Source organism: Homalodisca vitripennis, chromosome 6 (assembly GCF_021130785.1).
Source record: "Homalodisca vitripennis isolate AUS2020 chromosome 6, UT_GWSS_2.1, whole genome shotgun sequence".
In the NCBI taxonomy this organism is placed as follows: domain Eukaryota; kingdom Metazoa; phylum Arthropoda; class Insecta; order Hemiptera; family Cicadellidae; genus Homalodisca; species Homalodisca vitripennis.
The window spans coordinates 167,909,482-167,929,749 of record NC_060212.1 but is presented as its reverse complement, the minus strand read 5'-3'; positions in this window follow the sequence as shown (position 1 = coordinate 167,929,749).

Genomic DNA, 20,268 nt, shown 5'->3' with positions numbered 1-20,268 from the left:
CTTGTTATTCTGACTCTAAGGTAGTTAGATGTTTGTCCAATGTACTGTTTGTCCAATGTACTGTTTGTTACAAAATTTACAATTAATTTGGTAAATTACATTCTTAGAGTCACAGTTTACTTTGCCAATGATGGGATAAGTTAAACTGTTACGTTACTTTTGAATTCCCTAGAGTTTTCCATAATTTTGCAAGAACCGCAACGTGTAGTTTAGGTTGGACAAGTTTGTTTTTCAAATTTGGAGGTTTCCGAAATATTACTCTAGGTGCTTTAACCATAAAAGTTTGGGTATCTGGAGAGGAAAGTAGGACATTATGGGCAATTTTCATAATACTGTTAATTTTGTGTAGTCCAGGAAAAAAATGTGTAATAAACTTTGGTTGTGTTTTATAATTGAAGCTTGCTGGATATTTGGTTTGTTTATTTGATTTTTTTAAATTTTGTCTGGGTAATTTAAATGTTTAAAAGTGTTGCTTAATTTTTCAATGTAATTTAAGAAGTCTATATCATTGCTGCATAGCTTCTTGGCTCGTATAGATAAACTTTTTGGAGTAGACTTTTTTATATATATATTGGATGGCAACTTGAAAAATTTAGATAGTTCATTGTGTTTGTTGTTGTAACATGCAATTTTGTTTTTATGTATCCTGATTCTAAGAAAATGTCTAAATCTAAAAAAGTTATCATAACATCAGAATAGTTCCATGTAAACTTCAAAGGAGAGAACTCTTGAAGATTCTTCAAAAATTCTTGCAAAGATTCCAATCCATGATGCCATATGAAAAATATGGCATCATACCCATATAACAAATAATATAATATGGCATTGAAACGTACCCATTTCAATGGTTGAAGATTTTGTGAGGCTAGAAATTTCTTCTCGAATTCGCCCATGAATAGGTTAGCATACGAGGGAGCCATATACAGTATATTGTTGTGTTTGTTGCAATAGAAACATTACTCTAACGTTACGTTATTGAATCCCAGAGATGTTTTCGAAATCCACCGAGACCCACCTAGAACATTTCTCTATAATGTAGATGGAAGTAAACAACCATAGTAAAAACCTTTAACAGTATCAGCTTTTACGACTTAAATGTTCCTTCCAGTTGACTTGTCTATCTACTGTGACTCCTAGGAATCTTTCTACAGTAAATAAATTTCCTTGTTATTTTAGACTTTAACGTGCACTTACTGCATAGTTGTGCCACCATCCTTGAGGTACTACTCGGCAATTGACTCCCTATGACGAGTAAATTGGTATTAGACAACTCTCTGCCTTCTTTCATAAATACAACTAGCCTAAACCCGCGGCTCCGCTCGCGTGGCAGTAGAGAGGGCTACATCAATCAAGCATCGAAAAGAAATACTAATTTTATTATACGTTTTTCCAATTAATTTATTGCTCTACTACTAATACATCGTAGAATATCATAAAATCTATTATAAAAGTTTTTTGTTTATTTATTTTAATGCGTTTTGGTAAACAACGTTATTAGTTGTATTATTTGGAGCATAAATATAAAGGTTCTTCGGGTTTCCGACTCTTGAGCAAGCGACGTATAATTGACCGTGCGAGAAACATGAGGATTCCAGATGGATTCCTGCGACGTTAAGTGATTGTCCTTGTGCCTTATTAATCGTCATTGCGAACGCAAGTCGAACGGGGAACTGAAGTCTCTTAAATTCAAATGGCAAGTCGGATGGAATTAAGGGGATGCGAGGGATGAAGTTGTTTACATAGAAACGTCAAAAATATTTATGTTTACTTAGTTACTGTCAAAAATAACAACAATTTTTTGTCGCATTATATATGTTTACAAAGAACAGCTGATTAAAAATTTGAAAAGACTCTTTCACTTAATAACATATGTTTGCTGCAATGCATTTCTTACGGGTATTTCTGTAACCAGTGGGGCGGAATCCTGAATCGGGAAAGGGATAAAAAGTATCCTATAACCTTCTACAGATCAAGACGAACAAATTAAAAAAAAAAATTAGGCGAATCCGTCCAGCCGTTTGTGAGTGATGCTGTTACACACGAACAGTTTCATTTTTATATATATAGATAAAGCCTGTCACTGAATTTACCTTTAACCTAACGGCACTCTATATTTTTCATAAGTGTATGAATTACGAGTACATAGTCAAATACTTTAGAAACATTAAACAACACAAAAGCCAGATGCTTTTACCGATCAAGTGCCTCTTAAACGGATTGGATATAAAATATGAATTTTACTGAAATAACCTTTTTTAGGTAATTTGGACCAAACTCTCAGAAAAGTTATTGGGTGATAATTTAAAATGAAAGTCGAGATCCTTTTTATGAGAGGTTTGATGTCGTATTTAAGATAGTAAACAATATCGGGACTTAAAAGTTAATACATACTTTCGGCGGTTAGATATCAACCAACACAAGCTTTAACACTAGAAGTGGGGACACCATTCCAACCGGTATGTCTAGTGTGTTTTAAGGATTTTCAGTTTGGTTTTACTAGAGTTAAAACGTTGATTGTGTATATGTTTTAATTCCATAGCTCGAGTTTCACCAAAAACGTGGTCAAACGTTTTATTACAAATGCCGTATTTGAAAGGCCAAATCCTCATACATTCCACTTCCTTCCAAATCGTTGTGCTGTATGTCTACGTTTTTTATATTAGTTTAATTTTCACACGACTTCAAAGGGCAACATACAACTAAGCTATTCACGATCCCCTCTACAACTACTCCAAACCCTTATTTTGTACATAAGCACAGATAACCAGTTTATACGATCAGTAGACTGGTACTGATCTTTAACACGAGACACTAAACAAATAAATTATAAAAACTTATTCACTGTTTTTACTGATTACTGAAGTACAGTATTACTAATTGATGGAAGATGAAGTAATAAATATTTTATTATGTAAGAAATTTATATTTTGTAGTGTTTGTATTATTGAAAACGACATTTCAATATAAAGGATGCTCTTAGTAATAATATAACATTAAATGGGATATAATATATATATATATATATATATATATATATATATCCCATCGTCTAAAATACAACATTCCATGATATATAAAGGTGTAAACATATTTACAAAAAATAATAAACAAAAGAAACATCATATGTTAATAAAACTAATGGGAAATTACAAAGAGTAAATATTTTTGCACAATACAAGGAATATTAATTCATAAAAGAAATTTGCTGTTAATTATGTAATGTAATAAATAAAACACATAAAATAAAAATTGTAATAGTTAATTTTAAATCTACAACTATCCATACCTTAAATTTAGACCACCCAGATGTTTAGTTTGAAGGACCCTCTGATGAGCTATTTATAAATGTTTAATTTAAAGTTTATGCGGATTTCGAATTTGGTCAATTCTTTTTGAAGAAATACATTCCTGGATTTTTTTGAACTGCTCCATTGCATGGGAAGAAATAGGATTGGATTTAATTTTAAGGTTTATATCGCTGCGATTTTTATTCATTCTAATGTGCAATGGAGTAATTGTTTAACCAATGTAGTCTTTTGAAAAGTGTTTACATAACATTGCTGGATTCACAAGTCATTTTACCAACTATCGGATAATTTCTTTTGTTGTGCAACTACAGAAATGTTTGTATTGTTACATCGCACGTGTTGCAGCGAGGCTTACAATAAGGGTCACAGTCATCAGAGGTTAGCTTAGGTCTTACTAATAAGTTTTTACAATTTGAAGCTTTTTAATAATTACTCTAGGTGGAGTACTAAATTCTTGTTGTAAGTGGTAGAAAATTGTGTGCTACTTTTATTACACCATTAATTTTTTGGTACACAACATAGTTTACCAAAAAACTAACTAACTAGTTTTTTGGTAACTATATATATAAAATATAGTTTATGAAGGAAACAGGATTTTTCCGGATATTTGCCATCGTTCAGTGAAACAAGAAATCAGTAACACTACGTTTCAAGATCTGCAATCTGATCTCTTCTTCAGGTAAAGAACTAACCTAATACATAATTACAAACTAGGTTAAAATAAACAAATCTTACCAAAGCGTTGTGGCACGCCTAAGTCAGGAATCACAACCTACATGTTGTTTGTCAACTTCACTAACTCTATAAACATGCACTTAATAAAAAACTATACAAAACACTAATCATTAAAACTGAACTGCGGAATACAGGTCACAATACGTCTTCACTCGTCTACTAACCACCTACGACTGACCAGAGGGACTAGTCAATGGTAATCGTCACGGCTGGCTAAAACAAGATGGCGGAAATAAAAGGGAAGGGGGACAGGAATGGGCCCTTTCGTTCTTATTGGTTCATGCGAGATGAACTTCTTAAAACCATATTGTGTATTATGTATTACGTTAGTGCTTTACCTGAAGAAGAGATCAGATTGCAGATCTTGAAACGTAGTGTTACTGATTTCTTGTTTCACTGAACGATGGCAAATGTCCGGAAAAATCCTGTTTCCTTCACAATCCTTCCATCGTAAAAAATAACCTGCAAACAAAGAATATAGTTTAATTTTAAATTATTTAAAGCACTTTATTGTAACAATATTAATACTAATACAAATTATTAAAAATTTAATGCTTTTTTATATTATGTGCCTGTAGACTGTATTTTATGACGTTTGTTAAAGACCACACAGACAGGCCGTTACGATTTGCTCGTGTACGGACAACGCAACGTACAGACGGACCCGTGTTGTGTACCACGAGCAGGCCGGCACGATATGCTCGTGTACGGACAACGCAACGTACAGACGGACCCGGGTTGTGTACCACGAGCAGGCCGGCACGATATGCTCGAGTACGTACGGACCGGAACAACGTACAGACGGACCCGGGTTGTGTACCACGAGCAGGCCGTCACGATATGCTCGTGTACGGATAACGCAACGTACAGACGGACCCGGGTTGTGTACCACGAGCAGGCCGTCACGATATGCTCGTGTACGGACACCGCAACGTACAGACGGACCCGGGTTGTGTACCACGAGCAGGCCGTCACGATATGCTCGTGTACGGACAACGCAACGTACAGACGGACCCGGGTTATGTACCACGAGCAGGCCGTCACGATATGCTCGTGTACGGACAACGCAACGTACAGACGGACCCGGGTTGTGTACCACGAGCAGGCCGGCACGATATGCTCGTGACCGGACAACGCAACGTACAGACGGACCCGGGTTGTGTACCACGAGCAGGCCGTCACGATATGCTCGTGTACGGACAACGCAACGTACAGACGGACCCGGGTTGTGTACCACGAGCAGGCCGGCACGATATGCTCGTGTACGGACAACGCAACGTACAGACGGACCCGGGTTGTGTACCACGAGCAGGCCGTCACGATATGCTCGTGTACGGACAACGCAACGTACAGACGGACCCGGGTTGTGTACCACGAGCAGGCCGTCACGATATGCTCGTGTACGGACAACGCAACGTACAGACGGACCCGGGTTGTGTACCACGAGCAGGCCGGCACGATATGCTCGTGTACGGACAACGCAACGTACAGACGGACCCGGGTTGTGTACCACGAGCAGGCCGGCACGATATGCTCGTGTACGGACAACGCAACGTACAGACGGACCCGGGTTGTGTACCACGAGCAGGCCGTCACGATATGCTCGTGTACGGACAACGCAACGTACAGACGGACCCGGGTTGTGTACCACGAGCAGGCCGGCACGATATGCTCGTGTACGGACAACGCAACTTACAGACGGACCCGGGTTGTGTAACACGAGCAGGACCGTCACGATATGCTCGTGTACGGACAACGCAAGGTACAGACGGACCCGGGATGTGTACCACGAGCAGGCCGGCACGATATGCTCGTGTACGGACAACGCAAGGTACAGACGGACCCGGGTTGTGTACCACGAGCAGGCCGGCACGATATGCTCGTGTACGGACAACGCAACTTACAGACGGACCCGGGTTGTGTACCACGAGCAGGCCGTCACGATATGCTCGTGTACGGACAACGCAACGTACAGACGGACCCGGGATGTGTACCACGAGCAGGCCGTCACGATATGCTCGTGTACGGACAACGCAAGGTACAGACGGACCCGGGTTGTGTACCACGAGCAGGCCGTCACGATATGCTCGTGTACGGACAACGCAACGTACAGACGGACCCGGGTTGTGTACCACGAGCAGGCCGGCACGATATGCTCGTGTACGGACAACGCAACGTACAGACGGACCCGGGTTGTGTACCACGAGCAGGCCGGCACGATATGCTCGTGTACGGACAACGCAACGTACAGACGGACCCGGGTTGTGTACCACGAGCAGGCCGGCACGATATGCTCGTGTACGGACAACGCAACGTACAGACGGACCCGGGTTGTGTACCACGAGCAGGCCGTCACGATATGCTCGTGTACGGACAACGCAACGTACAGACGGACCCGAGGTTGTGTACCACGAGCATTCCGGCACGATATGCTCGTGTACGGACAACGCAACTTACAGACGGACCCGGGTTGTGTACCACGAGCAGGCCGTCACGATATGCTCGTGTACGGACAACGCAAGGTACAGACGGACCCGGGTTGTGTACCACGAGCAGGACCGGCACGATATGCTCGTGTACGGACAACGCAACTTACAGACGGACCCGGGTTGTGTACCACGAGCAGGCCGGCACGATATGCTCGTGTACGGACAACGCAAGGTACAGACGGACCCGGGATGTGTACCACGAGCAGGCCGGCACGATATGCTCGTGTACGGACAACGCAAGGTACAGACGGACCCGGGTTGTGTACCACGAGCGAGTATCTAATGCCGAGCTCGTTATGAATTCTCTTATTGCTCGCTTCAGGGCATATTAAAAATTGTCGTCAACACTGCTTCATTTCCCGAGAGCAGTTCACATCTCAATAACCGCCGGGTTGTGTACCACGAGCAGGCCGTCACGATATGCTCGTGTACGGACAACGCAACGTACAGACGGACCCGAGTTGTGTACCACGAGCATTCCGGCACGATATGCTCGTGTACGGACAACGCAACTTACAGACGGACCCGGGTTGTGTACCACGAGCAGGCCGTCACGATATGCTCGTGTACGGACAACGCAAGGTACAGACGGACCCGGGTTGTGTACCACGAGCAGGACGGCACGATATGCTCGTGTACGGACAACGCAACTTACAGACGGACCCGGGTTGTGTACCACGAGCAGGCCGTCACGATATGCTCGTGTACGGACAACGCAAGGTACAGACGGACCCGGGTTGTGTACCACGAGCGAGTATCTAATGCCGAGCTCGTTATGAATTCTCTTATTGCTCGCTTCAGGGCATATTAAAATTGTCGTCAACACTGCTTCATTTCCCGAGAGCAGTTCACATCTCAATAACCGACCGTACATTACCCGGCCATCTAATAAACTCGGCGCGTAAGGTACACAAGAATAATGAGTATTTATATTAGAGTACTTTAAGTTTTACCACTGAACTTTACTGTACACGTTTTATCCGCGGATATTTATACTAAGACGTCTCTAATTAATATACTAAACAACGTTCATATTGAACAAGTAATTCAAAGAACAGCTTAAAGTAGTGGTTTCAATAGATATGGTTTTCATTAAACGCCATCAGGATCCTTTTAACAGCTGTTATTAAAATAAGCTAGTGCAGTTCTTTAAACAGTACTGAAATTACAACAACTCAAAGGGTATAAAAAGGAAATGTTCTTAATTCCATCAATTTGTGGTTCGTCCTGACTAAAGAACCCTGCTTTAGAACGTTCTATAATTTAGCCTGCTTTAGTATTATAGTTTATAGTTACTGAACGTCATTGAATAAACACTAAAAACTGTGAAGTTTTATTATATCACGGTTTTAAAACAGCTTTTAAGATTAAAAATTATTTTAGTTCAATTAATGATGAACGAAACAGAATTATCCAACTATTGTGAATAACTAGCTTTAAATCTACAATAAAATCCCAGTGGAATAAAATATTGGACAAATTTAAATTGTAATTTATGTCCTGACATAAAATATATGTGTATTATTGAAGCGTGTAAATTTAGAACACGCAATACATCTTCTTAAATTCCGATATATTGCAGAGAGGTCAGAAGCAGAACTAACTTGAGAGATGGATCAAATTGTAGACGACCGCAAGACCCACTGGCGCAGTGTTATAACACATAACTTTAGCCTTTGAGGTATGCAACACTCCTCGGAACTTTAACCAATATCTCAACTGCCATTGTGTGTGTAATGCCAGGGTGTAGTGTGTTAAACCAAACATTAATTAGTACCGCCTTACTCTGGAGATGGGTCAAATTGTAGACGACCGCAAGACCCACTGGCGCAGTGTTATAACACATAACTTTAGCCTTTGAGGTATGCAACACTCCTCGGAACTTTAACCAATATCTCAACTGCCATTGTGTGTGTAATGCCAGGGTGTAGTGTGTTAAACCAAACATTAATTAGTACCGCCTTACTCTGGAGATGGATCAAATTGTAGACGACCGCAAGACCCACTGGCGCAGTGTTATAACACATAACTTTAGCCTTTGAGGTATGCAACACTCCTCGGAACTTTAACCAATATCTCAACTGCCATTGTGTGTGTAATGCCAGGGTGTAGTGTGTTAAACCAAACATTAATTAGTACCGCCTTACTCTGGAGATGGATCAAATTGTAGACGACCGCAAGACCCACTGGCGCAGTGTTATAACACATAACTTTAGCCTTTGAGGTATGCAACACTCCTCGGAACTTTAACCAATATCTCAACTGCCATTGTGTGTGTAATGCCAGGGTGTAGTGTGTTAAACCAAACATTAATTAGTACCGCCTTACTCTGGAGATGGAGCAAATTGTAGACTACTTAAAAATTTAACAACTGTAGTGCTATATCGCATACTCTTGGGAAGTTTCATTAGTACTCTATCTCAAACTCAGTATTCAAAATTGTAATTAGCATTTACAAGACAACTATACTGTCTTTAGTTTCTCACCAGATTACAAAGTCCATCTCACTGCCATTATCTCTGTTTTATTCTCAAAGGTGCAGTTTATTATATTTTCTAAGGAATCGGTAGTTATAAGTTAATCATTATAATTTAAATTCTAAAGCTATTGTGAGAAATATATAAAAAACTGATACACAGGTTTAAAGGGAAATTCATTTACGTCATCCACGTTTAAAAAATTCGGAGAAAAACTAAAAACAGTAGAGTTTTTAGTGCTCGGAGTGCAATATATTGTATTTAAATACAATTTGTATTTCATGTGTAATAAGTTAGACTCGAATACACCCAACATAAAAAGTACTAATGTTTTCGTAGTTTCATTTGCTTAAATGAAGTTAAACGTACCCCAGACTTGAGGTGCCGCCTCGGAGACAACATCCTGCCCCGAAAAGCAACTTCCAATGAACCGATGTTTGCCATTTTCAATTTGGACACACAGATAGTAGAGGTGGTGTTAAAAAATAGTCCTTAACATTAAATCATTGTAATAGTAACGTTTATACAGTCAAAAATACATACGCAAAAGACTGTATAAACCTGTTTTCGCCTTCAACTTGTGAGGGAAATTGTGATAAAAGCTCAGGTAATGTAACTTGAGGCAGCTATTTTAAACATATGGATGCGTTTTCAGCCCAATACTCTACATTTAATAATTATTTAATTTTCAGTTGCAAGAAAATATTCCATCTTTTATAAGGTTTTAATCATATGAATAAGCTAGCACTTGTATATGAGTTACTAGTTACTAGCGGTTTGTTATTTAATTTGTCCATCAGTGAACTGCATATTATATAACTTTTATCTAGTCTGAGCTATATATTCGAAATTTATAAACTGTTTACCTCCTAAAATTTTGATTAAAACCAATAACTGAATTTTACGTAACAGACATAAGTTTTTTGTAAGTTATATTGTACAGTTAGTTAGTTCCATTTTATATAATGCAACATTTCACAACCTAGTTAGCCAGTACAACTTAATATTATTTTTTATCCAATGTTCCGGAACTAAATTATCGACGGACTAACTACCTAATTGGCACGCGTATGAATATTTTATTGTAACCCTTCGTAGCAGCCCAACTAAGTGACCGATTTCACCTCGCGCGTTATGTCCGTAAGTAAAATTTATATTTTCGTATTATTAAATTAGCCCTTTGATACCAAACATATAAAAATGAATGTAACGTAAAGTAAAGTTTTAAATAGTATAGTAACTTACCCTTGAAGATCTTTTATTTGCTTGATTGAAATGGATACAAGTTGTGGCGTCGTCCTTCTGACGAGCACGTTGTCGTGATAAGTTTTTTGTCTCATTAAATGGCTAATACCGTCGCGAATTTGTTTTAGGCGAGCTCACGTATTATTTGAGTAGATGGCTACCACTTTCATAACTTCTACTCCTCTTCTAGTAATTACCGAATAGAAATAACCCTTCTTTGACTACAGCTTCAATGTATCGTGCCAAAACGCCGACGCCCGGGTTGTGAGTCTACACATTGCGAAGGGAAGTAAAATCTTAAAGTTTAATAAAGTAAAATAGGCATAATTCCATAAAACATTGCATATTTTAGGTCCACCTATCAGATATATATTTTTAGTTCTTGTACTCTAATTGGTAGCAACGTGGCAAGGCATACATTTAATTTACCAACTAAAAGTGGTGCTTGTAAGTTTCATTAATTAAATTGAATTTATAAGTAAACTTTGCAATTCGAGTATTTATTACTACGACCTCAGAAGTCACCACCCCCTTGTGTTATCGTCATTCGGTACAATATATATACCCACGTTTCATCAGCATTGATCCCAATCAACATAACACAATACAATATGCCCTTTACAGTTTAACTTGTTATAAAAATGATATTGCAGGTTAAATGAAATTGTCAAGGTTTTATGAAATGAACTAATCCAACAGAGTAACTTTATTACGTGTATTAATATGTTGCTGAACAATATAATTTTTTCATATTAGACTGTACTAATTTCATTATTCTGCATTTTTTTCGTTGTCAACGTGGTTACTAAAACAATTATTTAACCAGAGACACTTTGACAGATATCACATCAAGGATATCAATATATTGTTTTTAACCATTTCCAATTACGGCGTAAACGTAATTTAGGTAAAGTGTTATACCAAATTAAATGTCAACCCTCTAGGTTCTGACAGTCAGATAGGGCGATCTCTAAGCGGTTGAAGATATCAGACTTTGGATCTGAGTAAGATATGACTTTATACTGTATCGACTCTCCCTCTTATTCTGTTTGATAAGATCCTCGTGCAGGTTGAACAATGAGAATGTACAGAATAAGGTTTAAAAGGAGCCTCTCCTAAAAAAATATCACCCGTAAATAAATACGGAAATCCGTTCTGCAACTGGTGTGTGAGCCATTGTCAAACGCTCAGCAAACAATTTTGGATATAAAACGCTATAATCTAAGAATGTACATGTTCAAATCAAAGCTTAGAAACTATATAGAAGTCCTTATATAACATGACAGTTGACAAGGTTCTACAACTTGGAGTGACATATCGGCTTGGCGGCCATGCGGTCAATAGGCCGTTATGCGGGCACTGACATCGTGTCTATCGAAGCCTGAAACAGATCGGGGGACATTCTCTTATACGTTTGTTCACAATTTTGAATGTAATACACTATAAAGACAGGAGTTACATGTTCGAATCAAGGCCTTCAATTGTCGGAGCTAAATGATACGTTATGGAGGCCGTTGACCGGCTAGAACATGACAGTTGACAAGGTTCTACAACTTGGCTATTGGGGTGACATATCGGCTTGGCGGCCACGCGGTCAATAGGCCGTTATGCGGGCACTGACATCGTGTCAGTCCAATCCCGAGAGAGATCGGGGGACTTCTATTATACGTTTGTTCAAACAAAGGATTGACAATTTTATCAGTTTATTGCTGGTCATGTGTTCGAAATAATTGAGAAAAATTCGTAATTCATAAAAATACAATGAAAGAGCTAATTTTTATCTATCTCCATTAAGAATACAAGACTATATCCATGGTGTGTTACTTCGATATAACAGTGTATTGCTCTCTGTTTTTACAACAAATCGTTAACGACACATTTTACGACATACAAATCATTAGCAAGTGCCTGCGTTTGAGGCTAACAAGAATGTTAAATATTGGCCAAGCTAACACCTATCTGTGTTAATAATATTAGTAACAGTATTAATAATAGTGTGTTTTGTTAATCCAATAGGTCCATGTGTATGGACCAGCTGTTCTGAAAGGGTTAAACATTGGACATTTTGAACAGTTTTTTAGCAAACGGCGAACCTAATTTTCAAAACTTAAAATTATAATTTTAGTAGGGAATGGGACATTTCTCACCTGCCACAATTCTCAAATTGTTTTTATGTTCATTTATTAAATAAAACTCTGTTATAATAATATTTAATCAGATTATAGTTATATGTTTTTAAGAGGATACTGTTTGATGTTATCTATAATTCTTTACACTTTTGAGAAATAACCTACGGATATTCGATTGAAAAAGAAAATCGGGGCAATGTATGTCGCTTGTGTGTTTTATCGTGATGTGAAAAATGTCATTTGTATAAAAGGTTATACATTTTGGAACTATTGCAAAAGTTTAGATATTGAGGTCACTTCTGCTGAATGTTGCAACATTTTTTAGCAATAAGGAGAAGAAGAGTAACTCAAGTTGAACCATTCTTCTTCTCTGAAGAAAAATGTTTATGGAAGTATCGCTTTTTGTTTTACATTTACTCGTGATTTCCTAAAAACCAGGGCTTAGCATATGTATTTTTGTTTATAGTCTTAAGCATCACATAATATTAATTTCTTTATTGCGGTATATTTACAACGGTACAATGCATGCAATCGTCAATAGTTTTATTACATACGTTAGCTCAGACTTGCATTTTGTAAATTCCCTGTAATTCAGTTACCCTCAAATCCAGAATTTTCAGTTATTTCAACCATTTTTCATAACCTTTTACATAGAATAGAACTAGAATGCATCGAACGGCGGTGTTTGAGACGAGTTTTAAATTGATTTTAGTTGTTAGAGTGTTTGATACCTTCAGGGAACTGCCTGATTAGTCAGACACCAACTTGTTTTAGTAGTTGTTGAGATAGTGTCAGTCTATATTTATGAGATCAAAAGTTGTCCATATCAATAGTTTCTTATTGGTGAACAACCTTCCGCAAATCGAAGTCTTAATCTGCAGTACACTATCACTGCGGGAATGAAGGGCCTAGGCAAAGTCAAAATCCCAACTTTCAGAGTTTTAGTAGTTGTTGAGATAGTGTCAGTCTATATTTATGAGATCAAAAGTTGTCCATATCAATAGTTTCTTATTGATGAACGACCTTCCGCAAATCGAAATCTTAATCTGCAGTACACTATCACTGCGGGAATGAAAGGCCTAGGCAAAGTCAAAATCCCAACTTTCAGAGTTTTAGTAGTTGTTGAGATAGTGTCAGTCTATATTTATGAGATCAAAAGTTGTCCATATCAATAGTTTCTTATTGATGAACGACCTTCCGCAAATCGAAGTCTTAATCTGCAGTACACTATCACTGCGGGAATGAAAGGCCTAGGCAAAGTCAAAATCACAACTTTCAGAGTTTTAGTAGTTGTTGAGATAGTGTCAGTCTATATTTATGAGATCAAAAGTTGTCCATATCAATAGTTTCTTATTGATGAACGACCTTCCGCAAATCGAAATCTTAATCTGCAGTACACTATCACTGCGGGAATGAAAGGCCTAGGCAAAGTCAAAATCCCAACTTTCAGAGTTTTAGTAGTTGTTGAGATAGTGTCAGTCTATATTTATGAGATCAAAAGTTGTCCATATCAATAGTTTCTTATTGATGAACGACCTTCCGCTAATCGAAGTCTTAATCTGCAGTACACTATCACTGCGGGAATGAAGGGCCTAGGCAAAGTCAAAATCCCAACTTTCAGAGTTTTCATACAGGACTATGTATAAACTAATGCTTCCAACGACATCAACGATTTACTTCGAAATGCCTTTTAAAGGGATTTATTACAAACTCCCTAATGTCTCAACACATACGATACATTAATTGAATTAGGCCATGGGAGTCAGTTTTAAAACTCAAGGGTAACATATTCTTTATTTTGCTAGATTGCGAAGGAATATAAATTTAAAATAACATTATCACAATATGGTTGATCCAGATCAATCCTCTGTCTAAGAAAATTCTCAAAAACTTTGTAGGATTCTAAAAGCACGTCGTCCACATACTAAGACGTCCTCACTGCACTATCAAGCTTACGAATTTAAAAGTTAACTACTTTCGAATATAACTGATTTGTTTTCAAGTATACTTCATTGAAATGCTGAATGTGTGTATTCAATTCTGTATACGAATTGATTTCGAATGTAATGTGTGTTAACCCAGAAATTAAATTAAGTAGTCTTTTATCCCATCAAAACTTTCAGCAGTTAAACTGTCCATTACGTCCTGTGCTAAGTAGTACCAAATTTAGAGCTGTTTTGGAGACTGATTTGAAAAATATAACTGAATTATTCTTAAAAAAAAAAAACTTTAAATAGAGTTTGTATAATTGTTTTAACAATCTATAACTTTCTTCGAATGTTTACAGAAATAAAACTAAAGCCTGTAACTAAGGCTTTGGCCACCTCACTGGTGAAATTATGAAGATGCTGTTGTAACTTACATTCACGTTTATTTGTCGTATGTGTTCGCTAACGCAGAAGCTAGCTTATTGTAGTCCGCGACCAAGCGCTAGTTAGTATTTTTAGCTTAAGCTACGAACAGTGTTTTCACATAATAAATTGCTGCCAGAAAATCAGCGACAGTGCGAACTTATATTAACTGATACAGATTTATTGTTAATTCGATTCCATCAGTTAAATCTGAAAGCGCAGTTACTAATTTGAGCAAAAACCTACCTGCAAAGCTATTAAGCAGCATTATGCATTAAAACTCATAACAAAATATCTTCGTCTTTTTTTAAACTCCAAACACGCTCCCCTTTCGTTATATAATTGGGAACTAAAATTAGTTTCGGTACAGCTAAATATGTTTTCGATCGTAGTTGATTACCTTAACCAGAGCCTCAGAGCGATGTGTGCGGTGTTCCGTAGTAGAAGCGGTTGTCCGCGATGAGAGGGTATTGCCAGGGGCTGTTTAATTATATCCCTTGTATAGTACACTCCACGGTTCCTCTCGCGGACACAATACAACATTACTGGGTAGAACCACGAACAATCGTTATACAATCACTGACACATCATTCAGTTAATTGTATAGCTAATGGGATCTTCTCATTGACTAACCGATATCTTAGGTGTACGCTACAGCTCGTTTCATGGACACAATACAACGTAACTGGATATAACCACGAACAATCGTTATACAATCACTGACACACCATTCAGTCAGTCGTGTAGTTGATGGGATCTTCTCATTGACTAACCGAAATCTTAGGTGTACGCTACAGCTCGTTTCATGGACACAATACAACGTAACTGGATATAACCACGAACAATCGTTATACAATCACTGACACACCATTCAGTCAGTCGTGTAGTTGATGGGATCTTCTCATTGACTAACCGAAATCTTAGGTGAACACTTCAGCTCATCTCATGGACACAATACAACGTAACTGGATATAACCACGAACAATCGTTATGCAATCACTGACACACCATTCAGTCAGTCGTGTAGTTGATGGGATCTTCTCATTGACTAACCGAAATCTTAGGTGAACACTTCAGCTCATCTCATGGACACAATACAACGTAACTGGATATAACCACGAACAATCGTTATACAATCACTGACACACCATTCAGTCAGTCGTGTAGTTGATGGGATCTTCTCATTGACTAACCGAAATCTTAGGTGAACACTTCAGCTCATCTCATGGACACAATACAACGTAACTGGATATAACCACGAACAATCGTTATACAATCACTGACACATCATTCAGTTAATTGTATAGCTAATGGGATCTTCTCATTGACTAACCGAAATCTTAGGTGAACACTTCAGCTCATCTCATGGACACAATACAACGTAACTGGATATAACCACGAACAATCGTTATACAATCACTGACACACCATTCAGTTAATTGTATAGTTAATGGGATCTTCTCATTGACTAACCGAAATCTTAGGTGAACACTTCAGCTCATCTCATGGACACAATACAACGTAACTGGATATAACCACGAACAATCGTTATACAATCACTGACACACCATTCAGTCAGTTGTGTAGTTGATGGGATCTTCTCATTGACTAACCGAAATCTTAGGTGTACACTACAGCTCATCTCATGGACACAATACAACGTAACTGGATATAACCACGAACAATCGTTATACAATCACTGACACACCATTCAGTTAGTTGTATAGTTGATGGAGTCTTCTCATTGACTAACTATATCTTAGGTGTACGCTACAGCTCGTCTCATGGACACAATACAACGTAACTGGTTACAACCACGAGCAACCGTTATACAATCACTGACACACCATTCAGTTAGTTGTATAGTTGATGGAGTCTTCTCATTGACTAACTATATCTTAGGTGTACGCTACAGCTCGTTTCATGAACACAATAGTACGTAACTGGTTACAACCACGAGCAACCGTTATACAATCACTGACACACCATTCAGTTAGTTGTATAGTTGATGGAGTCTTCTCATTGACTAACTATATCTTAGGTGTACGCTACAGCTCGTTTCATGAACACAATAGTACGTAACTGGTTACAACCACGAGCAACCGTTATACAATCACTGACACACCATTCAGTTAGTTGTATAGTTGATGGAGTCTTCTCATTGACTAACTATATCTTAGGTGTACGCTACAGCTCGTTTCATGAACACAATAGTACGTAACTGGTTACAACCACGAGCAACCGTTATACAATCACTGACACACCATTCAGTTAGTTGTATAGTTGATGGAGTCTTCTCATTGACTAACTATATCTTAGATGTACGCTACAGCTCGTTTCATGAACACAATAGTACGTAACTGGTTACAACCACGAGCAACCGTTATACAATCACTGACACACCATTCAGTTAGTTGTATAGTTGATGGAGTCTTCTCATTGACTAACTATATCTTAGGTGTACGCTACAGCTCGTCTCATGAACACAATACAACGTAACTGGTTACAACCACGAGCAACCGTTATACAATCACTGACACACCATTCAGTTAGTTGTATAGTTGATGGAGTCTTCTCATTGACTAACTATATCTTAGGTGTACGCTACAGCTCGTTTCATGAACACAATAGTACGTAACTGGTTACAACCACGAGCAACCGTTATACAATCACTGACACACCATTCAGTTAGTTGTATAGTTGATGGAGTCTTCTCATTGACTAACTATATCTTAGATGTACGCTACAGCCCGTCTCATGGATACAATACAACGTAACTGGCTACAAATACGAGCAATCGTTACACAATCGCTGACACACCATTCAGTTAGTTGTATAGTTGTTTGTAGGAACCTACACATCATTACTCCATATGGAACAATGAGCACAGTTGTACAGTCAATGATCGTTTACTTGGATGATGAGATCACGGTGAAACCGATTTTGTAGATATTGTGCTCTAATCTACCGGTCGTAGGTTCATTATAACTTATGTTTAACACAAAGAAGAACAGGAAAATTGGGTTTACGGTTTAATTTTTTTTATTTATAGTTACATTTAGACTACACATAGATTATTTTTAGATAATCTATTAAGTGTATTAATGATTCAAATGCATTTAAGTAATACTCTGAATCAGGGCACCCAGTATCGTTGTCATAAATGACATCTATTTATAACATGTTTAAAGACCGGATCGATGGCAATTACATTTAAGTAATACTCTGAATCAGGGCACCCAGTATCGTTTTCATAAATGATATCTATTTATAACATGTTTAAAGACCGGATCGATGGCAATTACATTTAAGTAATACTCTGAATCAGGGCACCCAGTATCGTTTTCATAAATGATATCTATTTATAACATGTTTAAAGACCGGATCGATGGCAATTACATTTAAGTAATACTCTGAATCAGGGCACCCAGTATCGTTTTCATAAATGATATCTATTTATAACATGTTTAAAGACCGGATCGATGGCAATTACATTTAAGTAATACTCTGAATCAGGGCACCCAGTATCGTTTTCATAAATGATATCTATTTATAACATGTTTAAAGACCGGATCGATGGCAATTACATTTAAGTAATACTCTGAATCAGGGCACCCAGTATCGTTTTCATAAATGATATCTATTTATAACATGTTTAAAGACCGGATCGATGGCAATTACATTTAAGTAATACTCTGAATCAGGGCACCCAGTATCGTTTTCATAAATGATATCTATTTATAACATGTTTAAAGACCGGATCGATGGCAATTACATTTAATTGTATTATACTCCAGAATCAGTAAACCAAATTGTTAACGTTTATTTGATGAGTTATGTTTATAAACTTTGTTGATTGTTATTATGGTAAACGTAATATTTTGTATTTGATGTATTTTCAGAGTAGATTCCTGATTTGACGTTTTGATTGGATGACGTTAAAACCACCAAATCAGCACAAACAATCAGAAAATCTAAAATAACTGATATTGTGTAGCCGATAAAATAATTTAGGCTTGATTGACGATGTTTATAACGTTCGCTAATCCTGGAATAACCATACATTTCTGGGAATAAAAAAAGTACTGAATGTATGAACAATTGTAATGGAGTAATTAAACGCTATACAATAAATATGTGTGCCAAATCTGTAACAATAAACTGTGGTTGTAACTGAGTAACAAAGTTTAATGAAAACATAAAGTAAATTTGGGCAATATGGCGTGTATAGTATGTCTTAAATATTATTAGACATTTCCAGAATATTTTAATACCTATTTAGTTGTTAAAAAATCTACAAATTCATAAATGTTCAAACAGTATCCTATTACTATATGAACAGCCATCACCTTTGTTATATACTGTATGTTAAGTATTCTTATAGTGCATTTAAGTGAAGAACATTACAAGTTTTTTGAGTTAAAAAAATATGTTTGTAAAGTTTTATAAGAGATAATGAAGAAGTAAACAATCATACCTTGTACACAATTACCTCGAAATTGGTTTTTTTTTATTGTTATCAATAATATCTGATCTTACTGGTTTTTATATAAATGTTTATTTATAGTCATTTATTTATGTACTTATAGATATATTTATTATAAGCAAAATAAATTTAGAATTTTTATTAGCTAAATCAAGTTATTACAAAACATTAACTACATATCGCCTAAGTATTTTCAGAATTGAGAGATGGAAGTGATTACAGTTACACAGTTTGTACGGTGATAACTCACTAATGAATTCATTGACGATATCTAATGAAGACAGACAATACACCAATCCCAAATCCAATTGTGGTCCTGATTCATCTTCCATGAGCCTTGCTACGGTAGAATCAATACACCAAGACGTAGCGTCGAGAGCTCTCCTTGCTAATAGGCAATTCCACATTGCTTACTCCGGGGTAAAACTTAAATTCAAACTTGGTAACTTTATTTAAACCAACATTGCTGCTCCAACATTGTCGGTTGGGTTTCAATCTAACTTTAAATCTTGTTGACATCAATGTTTCTTATTTTCCTAATGTTGTTACCACCTCTGAACCTTGTTGACCTCATTCCGATATGTCACTTTGAGTGATCCTAACTTTTTAATGTGACTTTAGATGGCATCGTTTTAACTCTAATACTCGACCTCGGGCCTGAGAATTTGATGTTAACGTGCACAGAGCGTTTTCCTGCTTCATTTAATATTAGCTGAGGTAAAGTTTGTTTAATGCAAATTTATAAATTCTTATCTGCCTTTTTGAATTTTAATATAAAAAAGTTAATTAATGTTAAAATGCGACTCAGATTCTAATACTCGTCGAGTTGAAGGATCGGTTTACCTTTAAAGACAAATTATTCAATTTAGACAGCGCTTTGATACGTTTGAAAGCTTTCAGTTCTTTTTATACTTCATGAGATTGGCCTGTCAAAGAGATTTTCTGTGGAGGGATCATGATTGCTTTTTTGGGTCGCTGTCAATCAAATGTCGCCAACCCTTCTTTGCTGAAAGTGTTCCGCGAAATGTTTATAAGGATTTATGTAATA